Source organism: Lithobates pipiens, unplaced genomic scaffold (genome assembly GCF_037356315.1).
Source record: "Lithobates pipiens isolate NorthernLeopardFrog02 unplaced genomic scaffold, aLitPip1_a1.2 Scaffold_17, whole genome shotgun sequence".
Classification (NCBI taxonomy): domain Eukaryota; kingdom Metazoa; phylum Chordata; class Amphibia; order Anura; family Ranidae; genus Lithobates; species Lithobates pipiens.
In genome coordinates this window covers 7215712-7224717 of record NW_027507755.1, presented here as the reverse complement: position 1 = coordinate 7224717, position 9006 = coordinate 7215712, and positions in this window count along the sequence as shown.

Genomic DNA, 9006 nt, shown 5'->3' with positions numbered 1-9006 from the left:
AATAGAGCAGGTTTAGAAGAATGCCATGATCAACAGTATCAAATACAGCCGAAAGATCCAGGAAATGGGCCTATAATTGGAAAGGACTTCCCGATCAAGCGCAGATTTTTTGAGCAAGGCTCTGATAATGGAATTTTTTTTAAAGCAGAAGGAACGTGACCAGCTTGAAGGGAATGATTTTTAACAGCGGTGATCAGGGGGCTTAGGACAATGATACCAGTTTTTACCAGGGAGGTTGGGAGAGAATCCAAAGGACATGTAGAAGGTTTCATCTTCCTGATGATGTTCTGCACCTCTTCCGATGACACCTCAGGAAAGCAGTTTAGGGGTTGGGAGACAATATATGTTGTGGGAACAACTTGGGTAGGAGAACCAGAAAGGGCAGAGCGAATATGTGCGATTTTTGATGTGCAAAATCCATAAATTTATTGCATTGCTCTTCTGAAAGGGCAGTAAGTGGAGGGGATTTTGGTTTAAAAAAGAAGTTTAAAGTGGAAAGAAGCTTCTTAGAATTTTAAGAGCTATTTCTGATATCATAGGAATAAAATTGTGACTTTGCCTCTTTGAGGGACTGTGCATACATTTGTTGGTGCTCCCGGTAAATTTGTTTATGGACAGTAAGGGCAGATGTTTTAAAGCACCGCTCAAGGACCCGCCCTGCTGCCTTCATCTCACGAAGCTCACCTGTGAACCAGGGAGCTGAGGTGGTAAAGGTGACTGTTCTTGTTTTAACAGGGGCATGAAGGTCCAAAAGGCTGCTAAGTTGACTATTATAGTAATCAACTGCTTTGTCAGCCGATGAAAAATGTACAGAAAGATGCTGAAAGTCTGCTGCCAAGAATTCTGGATTAATGTTTTTTTAGGTTTCTGAAACCTGATGTTCCGCTGATGAGGATGGCAACTCTATAGAAATAGGCATATGATCAGACACACCTAGGTCATACACCTGCAAGTTGGTAAGAGGAGCAGAGTTTGTGATGACCAGATCCAAGGTATGCGCCCTGGTGTGTGTGGGGACATCAACAAGTTGTTTTAAATTAACCACTTCCCTACCAGCGCACGACGATGTACGTCGACAGAATGGCACGGGCAGGCATATTGGCGTACATGTACGTCCAATATTCGTTGCCGCCGTGCCATCGGGAGCGCGCCGCTGGCGGCGCGCTCCCGCGCTGGTCGGGACCCCCGTGAGTCCGGTCGCGTGACCCGCGGACTCGATCGCCGCGGGCATCCCCGCGATCGTCTCGCGGAGCGGCCGAATGGAGGAAATGCTGTATAAACAACATTTTTCCATTTTGCCTAGCAACTAGTGACGCTGATCTCTGCTCCATGTGATTGGAGCAGAGATCAGTGTACACTAAATGAAAGCCCAACCCCCCCACAGTTAGTAACACACCCCTAGGAACACTTAACCCCTACACTGCCACCCACTGGTTAACCCTTTCACTGCCAGTGTCATTTACACAGGAATCACTGCATTTATATAGCAGTGATTACTGTATAAATGACAATGGTCCCAAAAATGTGTCAAAAATGTCCGATGGGTCCCCCACAATGTCGCAGTCACAATAAAAATCGCAGATCGCCGTCATTACTAGTAAAAAAAAAATAATAAAAAATTATTAATAAAAATGTTATAAAACTATCCCTATTTTGTAAACGCTATAACTTTTGCGCAAACCAATCAATAATCGCTTATTGCAATTTTTTTTACCAAAAATATGTAGAAGAATACGTATCGGCCTAAACTGAGGGAAAAAAATGTTTTTTTATATATTTTTGGGGGATATTTATTATTACAAAAAGTAAAAAATAATGCGTTTTTTTCAAAATTATCGCTCTATTTTTGTTTATAGCGCAAAAAATAAAAACCGCAGGGGTGATCAAATACCACCAAAAGAAAGCTCTATTTGTGGGAAAAAAAGGACGTTAATTTTGTTTGGGAGCCACGTCGCACGACCGCGCAATTGTCAGTTAAAGCGACGCAGTGCCAAATCGCAAAAAGTGGTCTGGTCTTTGACCAGCAAATTGGTCCGGTCTGAAAGTGGTTAAAACAATCCAGTAGTTGAAGAAATTCAGCTACAAAACGGCAAGAGGGGGTGTCAACGTGGATGTTCATATCGCCCAAAATTATAATATCGGTAGAGGATGTGCAGAAAGTTGTAAGAAGATTTGACATCTCAATGATAAATGATGGGTTTGGTTTTGGTGGTTGATAAATGAGGAGGAACAGCACAGGGGAAGGGGACTTACATTTAAATGCCAACTATTCAAATGAGGACAGTTAAGGTAATGGTTGCAAAGATACTGTAACTCCAGATCACTACGATAAATGACTGACAGGCCCCCACGTGCCCTGTGCTGCAAGCTTTTTGTTGGTAGCTATATCTTTGGGGACAACTCTCATTTAAAGGAAAAAAGATATTTGGTTGATGCCAAGTCTCTGTTATGCACATATAGTCCAGACATTTATCCAGAATATGGTCATGGATGAGGCAGGATTTTTTTCTAATAGATTGTGCATTTAAAAGTTTAATTTTGCTGCTTGATGATGCAACAATTTGTAGCAGACTATAGTCCACTCCATGTTTCCTGTTCAGCTCACTTAGAGACGTCCAAACTACATACGCAATATGAGACAGCCCTCTGACGTGTGCGTGGAGCGATAGTTCGCATTACTGACCAGAGAGCCAGGACGGTATGGCTTGTCTGTCAACAGACAAACTTTCTGCGGGAACTTCTATGGATGTAGCATGGAGGGCGGAGAAGTCCTAGTTGTTTAATCACTGCCATGCACGGTGGAGTGAAAAAACTGCTGAGATTGATCAGCTGGTTAACGGAGTAACTCAACTTAGTGGTGATGCCGACGATAAAGCAAAACAGGCAATAATAATAACAGCTTTTATAATAGCTTTAAACTGAAAGATCTTATCAAGCATCTTGCTGCTGCATCCAAATATCTCCACTTTGTTATGTAAGATTTTAAAAAACAGTCCACTAAGAATCTTATCAGCAAAGATAAAAAGCGTAATAAAGCGTTAGTTGAATGTACTAAACAGTAAAATCACACCTTTCTCTTTAAGCTGTTTCATCCATTTATCTCACTTGCTGAGCCGATTTAGTTTAAGCAGAGTATTCATATAAAGCCTAATGCCGCGTACACGCGACCGGACTTAACATAGGAATTAACTCTGGTGGACTTTTCGACGGAGTTCTGACGGAGTTCCGATGAAACAGACTTCCCTACACACGATCACATCAAAGTCCGATAGTTTAACATGATGACATACGATGAGACTAGAAAAAGGAAGTTCAATAGCCAGTAGCCAATAGCTGTCCTTGCGTTGTTGTTGGTCCATCGGACCTGAATACAGATAAGCGTTTTTCTCGAAAGGAACTGTTTCCGGCGGAGTTCCGGTGGAAAGATTTGAAACATGTTTTATTTCTAAAGTCCATCACATTTTTTGACAGAAAAGGTCCGATGAAGCCCACACACAATCAAATTGTCAGATGAATTTGTTCTGTCGGAACCTTTGGTGTTGTAAAGTCTGGTTGTGTGTACACGGCATTACAAATTGTCCCACAGCTAACATCCAAACAAAAAGTTCACCAATTTGTCACAGGGCACTTTAGAACTGATAAAACTGATAGAATCTGTGCTCAATATTTGCTTTACTTTACTTTTAAACAGATTTTATTTCATTTGTGCCTACCCAGTCTTCAGTCCTCAACCTGTCAGCACCACCAGAAGAATCTGTGAGCTACCCTCAATTCCTCAGAGAATCTTCAGTGGATCTTTCAAACACCTAGGGGGTTTAACGTAGGGCCGTCTGCCTCACTAAGTCTCCTGGTCCCATCTCCCAAATGGCACCATAGCTCTGACCACCAAATGCCGCCCTCCGCTGGTGGACTAACAAGCTCAGCTGCCTCCGCCACCTCCTTACCCTCTCCCAAACCTCTCTCACAGGTAAGAAGGGAACGGGGGAGCGAGAGGGACAATTTCCACTGAAGCCCTATCCACAACACTCACGGTCGATGCTAACGCCGTCCATGCACCACACAGAGAGCTCGCCTCCTGACCTCTCTCACAGGCAGGAACTTGCTTCTATGTGTTGTGTCTCTCCTCTCTCCTCTCTAAATGCTCCTGTGCGTGTGTGAAAGGCTGGAGAAGCGGCAAACAAACAGCGCCAGCGTCCTCTCCAATATTACTGCACTTATCACCTCCTGCTCATTCTAAGCTTACACAGTGTCACCACATCCACTCCACTGCCCTCCTATAAATCCCACTCCCGCCTTATATATAATGGTTTGCAGTGAGATCTAGGTAAACTGGATCAAATGCCTGACTGAAGTAGATTAGAAATAGTACAGCAGGAATGGTCTGCAGTGAGATCTACCTGAATACTGAATAAACTGCCAGCTCAAAGTAAATGAAATGACACAATCTCTCTCTATCTACAGTCAGGCTCATAAATATTGGGACATCAACACAATTCTAATCTTTTTGGCTCTATACACCACCACAATGGATTTGAAATGAAACAAACAAGATGTGCTTTAACTGCTGACTTTAAGAAAAAAAGCCTAGTGCACAAGGCACGGCAGATACCCCTGGGGATGTTAATTCAGATAGACCAGTCAGTAATTAAAAGTATATATAGAATTTTTATTGAATGAAGAAAAATAGTATAACACGTATTACGTATATACAAGGAGTACTTCACAATGCTGAATTAGAACAGGCTTGGACCATACGTAGTGTAGAGAATGTTGCCGACATTTTTCAGACTATCCGTCCTTTTTCTTAGGCAAAACAAACATCTCGTAAATACATAGTCTAAAATATAAATGTAAGAAAGTAAGAACATTGTCACTGACTTGACTTGTATCTCCATTACTGGTAACACTTATTATCGAGGATGAAACTGTTGAGCTATGCACCTTCTTGTCTGTTCTTACTTTCTTACATTTATATTTTAGACTATGTATTTACGAGATGTCTGTTTTCATTCAATAAATATTCTATATATACTTTTAATTACCGACTGGTCTATCTGAATTAACATCCCCATGGGTATCTGCTGTGCCTTGTGCACTAGGCTTTTTTTTCTTGTTGTTTTATTTTGGGATTTTGATAGACCAGCCTTGACTTAACACCATCCTGCACACATTTCTCTTTAACTGCTGACTTTTGGCTTTAATTTGAGGGTATTTACATCCAAATCAGGTGAACAGTGTAAGAATTAAAACAGTTTGTATATATGCCTCACACTTTTTAATAGGCCAAAAGTAGTGGGACAATTGGCTGCTCAGCTGTTCCATGGCCAGGTGTGTGTTATTCCCTCATTTATCCATTTTACAAGGAGCAGATAAAAGGTCCAGAGTTCATTTCAAGTGTGCTATTTGCAGTCAACAAAACAAACCCATCAGAGAGATAGCAAAAACATTCGGTGTGGCCAAATCAACTGTTTGGAACATCCTTAAAAAGAAAGAACGCACCGGTGAGCTCAACAACACTAAAAGACCAGGGAAAACAACTGTAGTGGATGACCGAAGAATTATTTCCCTGGTGAAGGACACACCCTTCACAACAGTTAGCCAGATCAATAACACTCTCCATGTGTTAGGTGTATGTGTGTCAAAGTCAACAATCAAGAGAAGACTTCACCAGAGTGAATACAGAGGGTTCACCACAAGATGTAAACCACTGTTGAGCCTCAAAAACAGGAAGGCCAGATTAGAGTTTGCCAAACAACATCTAAAAAAACCTTCACAGTTCTGGAACAACATCCTATGGACAGATGAGACCAAGATCAATTTGTACAGAGCGATGGGAAGAGAAGAGTATGGAGAAGGAAAATAATCATGATCCAAAGCATACCACCTCATCAGTGAAGCATGGTAGTAGTAATGGCGTGGGCATGTATGGCTGCTAATGGAAGTGGTTCTCTTGTATTTATTGATGATGTGACTGCTGACAAAAGTAGCAGGATGAATTCTGAAGTGTTTTGGGCAATATTATCTGCTCATATTCAGAAAAATGCTTCAGAACTCATTGGACGGCACTTCACAGTGCAGATGGACAATGACCCGAAGCATACTGCGAAAGCATTCAAAGAATTTTTTAAATTCTTGTGTTCTATGTGTTCAAGACTTCAGGCTGTAATTGACTGCAAAGGATTTGCAACCAAGTATTAAAAAGTGAAAGTTTGATGGATGATTGTTAATGTGTTCCATTACTTTTGGTCCTTTAAAAAGTGGGAGGCACATATACAAACTGTTTTAATCCCTACACCGTTCACCTAATTTGGTTGTAAATACCCTCAAATTAAAGTTGAAAGTCTACAGTTAAAGCACATATTGTTTGTTTCATTTCAAATTGATTGTGGTGGGGTATAGAACCAAAGAGATTAGAATTGTGTCAATGTCCCAATATTTATGGACCTGTCTGTATCTCTCTATAACGCCAGCAACACACTACACAGCAACTGCACCCTCTGCACTGCTTTCCTGCACATACTGTCCACTGTCATACCCTCTGCATTTCTTTTCCTGCACATACTGTCCACTGCCATACCCTCTGCATTCATTTCCTGCACATACTGCCCGCTTTCATACCTTCTGCATTCCTTTCCTGTGCATACTGTCTGCTGTCATACCCTCTGCACTTCTTTCCTGTATATAGTGCCCACTGTCATGCCCTCTGCAATCTTTGTCTGTACATACCGCACACTGTCATACCCTCTGTACGCCTTTCCTGCACATAATGCCCACTGTCATACTCTTTGCAGGTTTCTCCTGCACATGCCATCATATTATTCACATATACTGTCCCCTAGAACACTTATGTAGCATTGCTTGTTAAACAGGCAGTTGAGAAGGATTTTTACCGCTACTGGTATACACATCCTGCAGCTGCAATGCTTAGCAATGCACATATTTGTGGTGTGATGGTGTGGTTGCAGCATGGTGGTGTGGGCTTTGAGGAGTTAAAACAGAAGGTAAGGAGACAACATAATGTCTCACCACTCCTCACCACCTGTCATATACCCTCTGAAAAGCAATTGCTCTTCATGGGATTCCCAGAAGTGTAAAAAAGCCCTTACACTGTCAGAATTGCTGTCAGATTTATAAAGCCCCTCACCCTTGATTCATTTTGGTTCACTTCCTTTCTTCTATTCCTATCTTTTTTTTTCTTTTTATTATTTGCTTTTTAACCAAAATACACAAAAATTTTTTTCTAATGAAACGTATCACCATGACATCTTGGGAATGGTAGACTAACATTTATAGCTATTACATTACTCAGTGTTGTATTCTTTAGAAGTCATCATAATATGATGTGATCTTTTCTATTTATTACCGTTTATTCAGTTGTCACACTCAGTTGTTTAAAGACATCTGTGGAAGCAAGATATTATATTCTGTTAACACTACATAATATATATATAATGATAGCGTTCAGGCGATGGATTCCCTATTTTTTATTTATCATATGCCTTTATTTTATTTCCTCTACATTTACATGTATGACAAGCTGTCTAGAAGGGAAAATGATAAACTGTATTGCCACGTACACACGATCGGACTATCCGCCAGACAATTCAATCGTGTGTGGGCTCCAGCTGACTTTTTCTTCCCAAAAGTCCGGCGGACTTAGAAATAAGACTTGCTTCAAAATTGTCCGTCAGACTCGGCTTTTAGCGGACAATCTGTGTGCTAGTCCTGAGGACTAAAATCGACGCTAGGGCAGCTATTGACTACTGGCTATGAACATCCTTATTCTACGCCATCACGTTCAAATCCGCCGGACTTTTGGAGTGATCGTGTGTGGCCAAGTCCATTTGCTTGAAAGTCCGGGGAACCTCAGCTGCAAAGTCCGTCGGATTGTCAGCTGGACTAAGTCCGCCGGATAGTCCGATCGTGTGTACGTGGCATATCACGGCTTGGGTGATTATAAAATGCTCACTTTTTATTCTCATCTGCTGCTGAAAATGCTTAAAGTAACTTGGTCACTAAATAAATACATGAATATCAAAATTAGAAAAGCAGCCTGTAAAGGAAAAGAAATAATAATTATTAGTCTCAGCACGAGCGACGCCAGTCTTTGTTTCAGAGCAGCATCAGCCGAAGAACCTTCAGCATCCAACACACATCGGGTTGTCGGATGCATTGTGTCAGGTTCCCCAGAGGAGCATAGCCTAAGCCCCAGCCTACACCTTCACCATAGCCACTGATGATGGGAATGGACTTGCAGTGGACTGGAACCGGGTTGCGACCGCCAGGTAGGCCCAGATGACGATATGGAGAACATACATGTATGCAGAATACAGAGTGCCAGAGACAGAAGAGGATCCAGAAAATGAGCTGAAGTCAAGGCACGTGACAGGCAGGCAAAAATGGTAGACAAAGCCAGGGTTTGTACATGGGAAGTCAGACACGGAATGCAAGTAATATGCAGGGAAGCAGGGAAACTGAGAAACTAGGGAGTTGCTCAGGGAACACAAGCTGCCCTGAGGATGTCTATGTAGCGCCATCATAGATAGGTGCTAGAGTGAGTGTATATACAGTAGTTTTTGGTTTCTCTGCTTAACGGAGAGACAGCTAGGCAAATGTATGTGCTGTCTGCTTAACAGAAGCTGTGATTGTTTAGCAAGGTCTGCTCAGTGAGCTATGGTGATGCTCATGCTGTCTTGAGAAGTTCACAGTGGTCTAGTAGCTATGGAATGTACCGAACAGTGGGTGTAAACCATGCAGATGAGAGCATGGATATCCATAACAACCCTGCTGGTGCTTCAGGAGCCTTGTGAGTACAGACCCCACACAGGGGATCCCTGGGACTTGTGCTGCTAAATCCCCATCCTGGTGCTAGATGTCAGTTGCTGGGTGTAAGCTAAAGGGGACACTGGCTAGTGTCTTGAAGAGGCAAAGTTCACGGAGTTCTTTCTGCTACAAAGGGACTTGTTTATTCCATCCAGCTGCTTTATGGACCTACTAATAATTTTC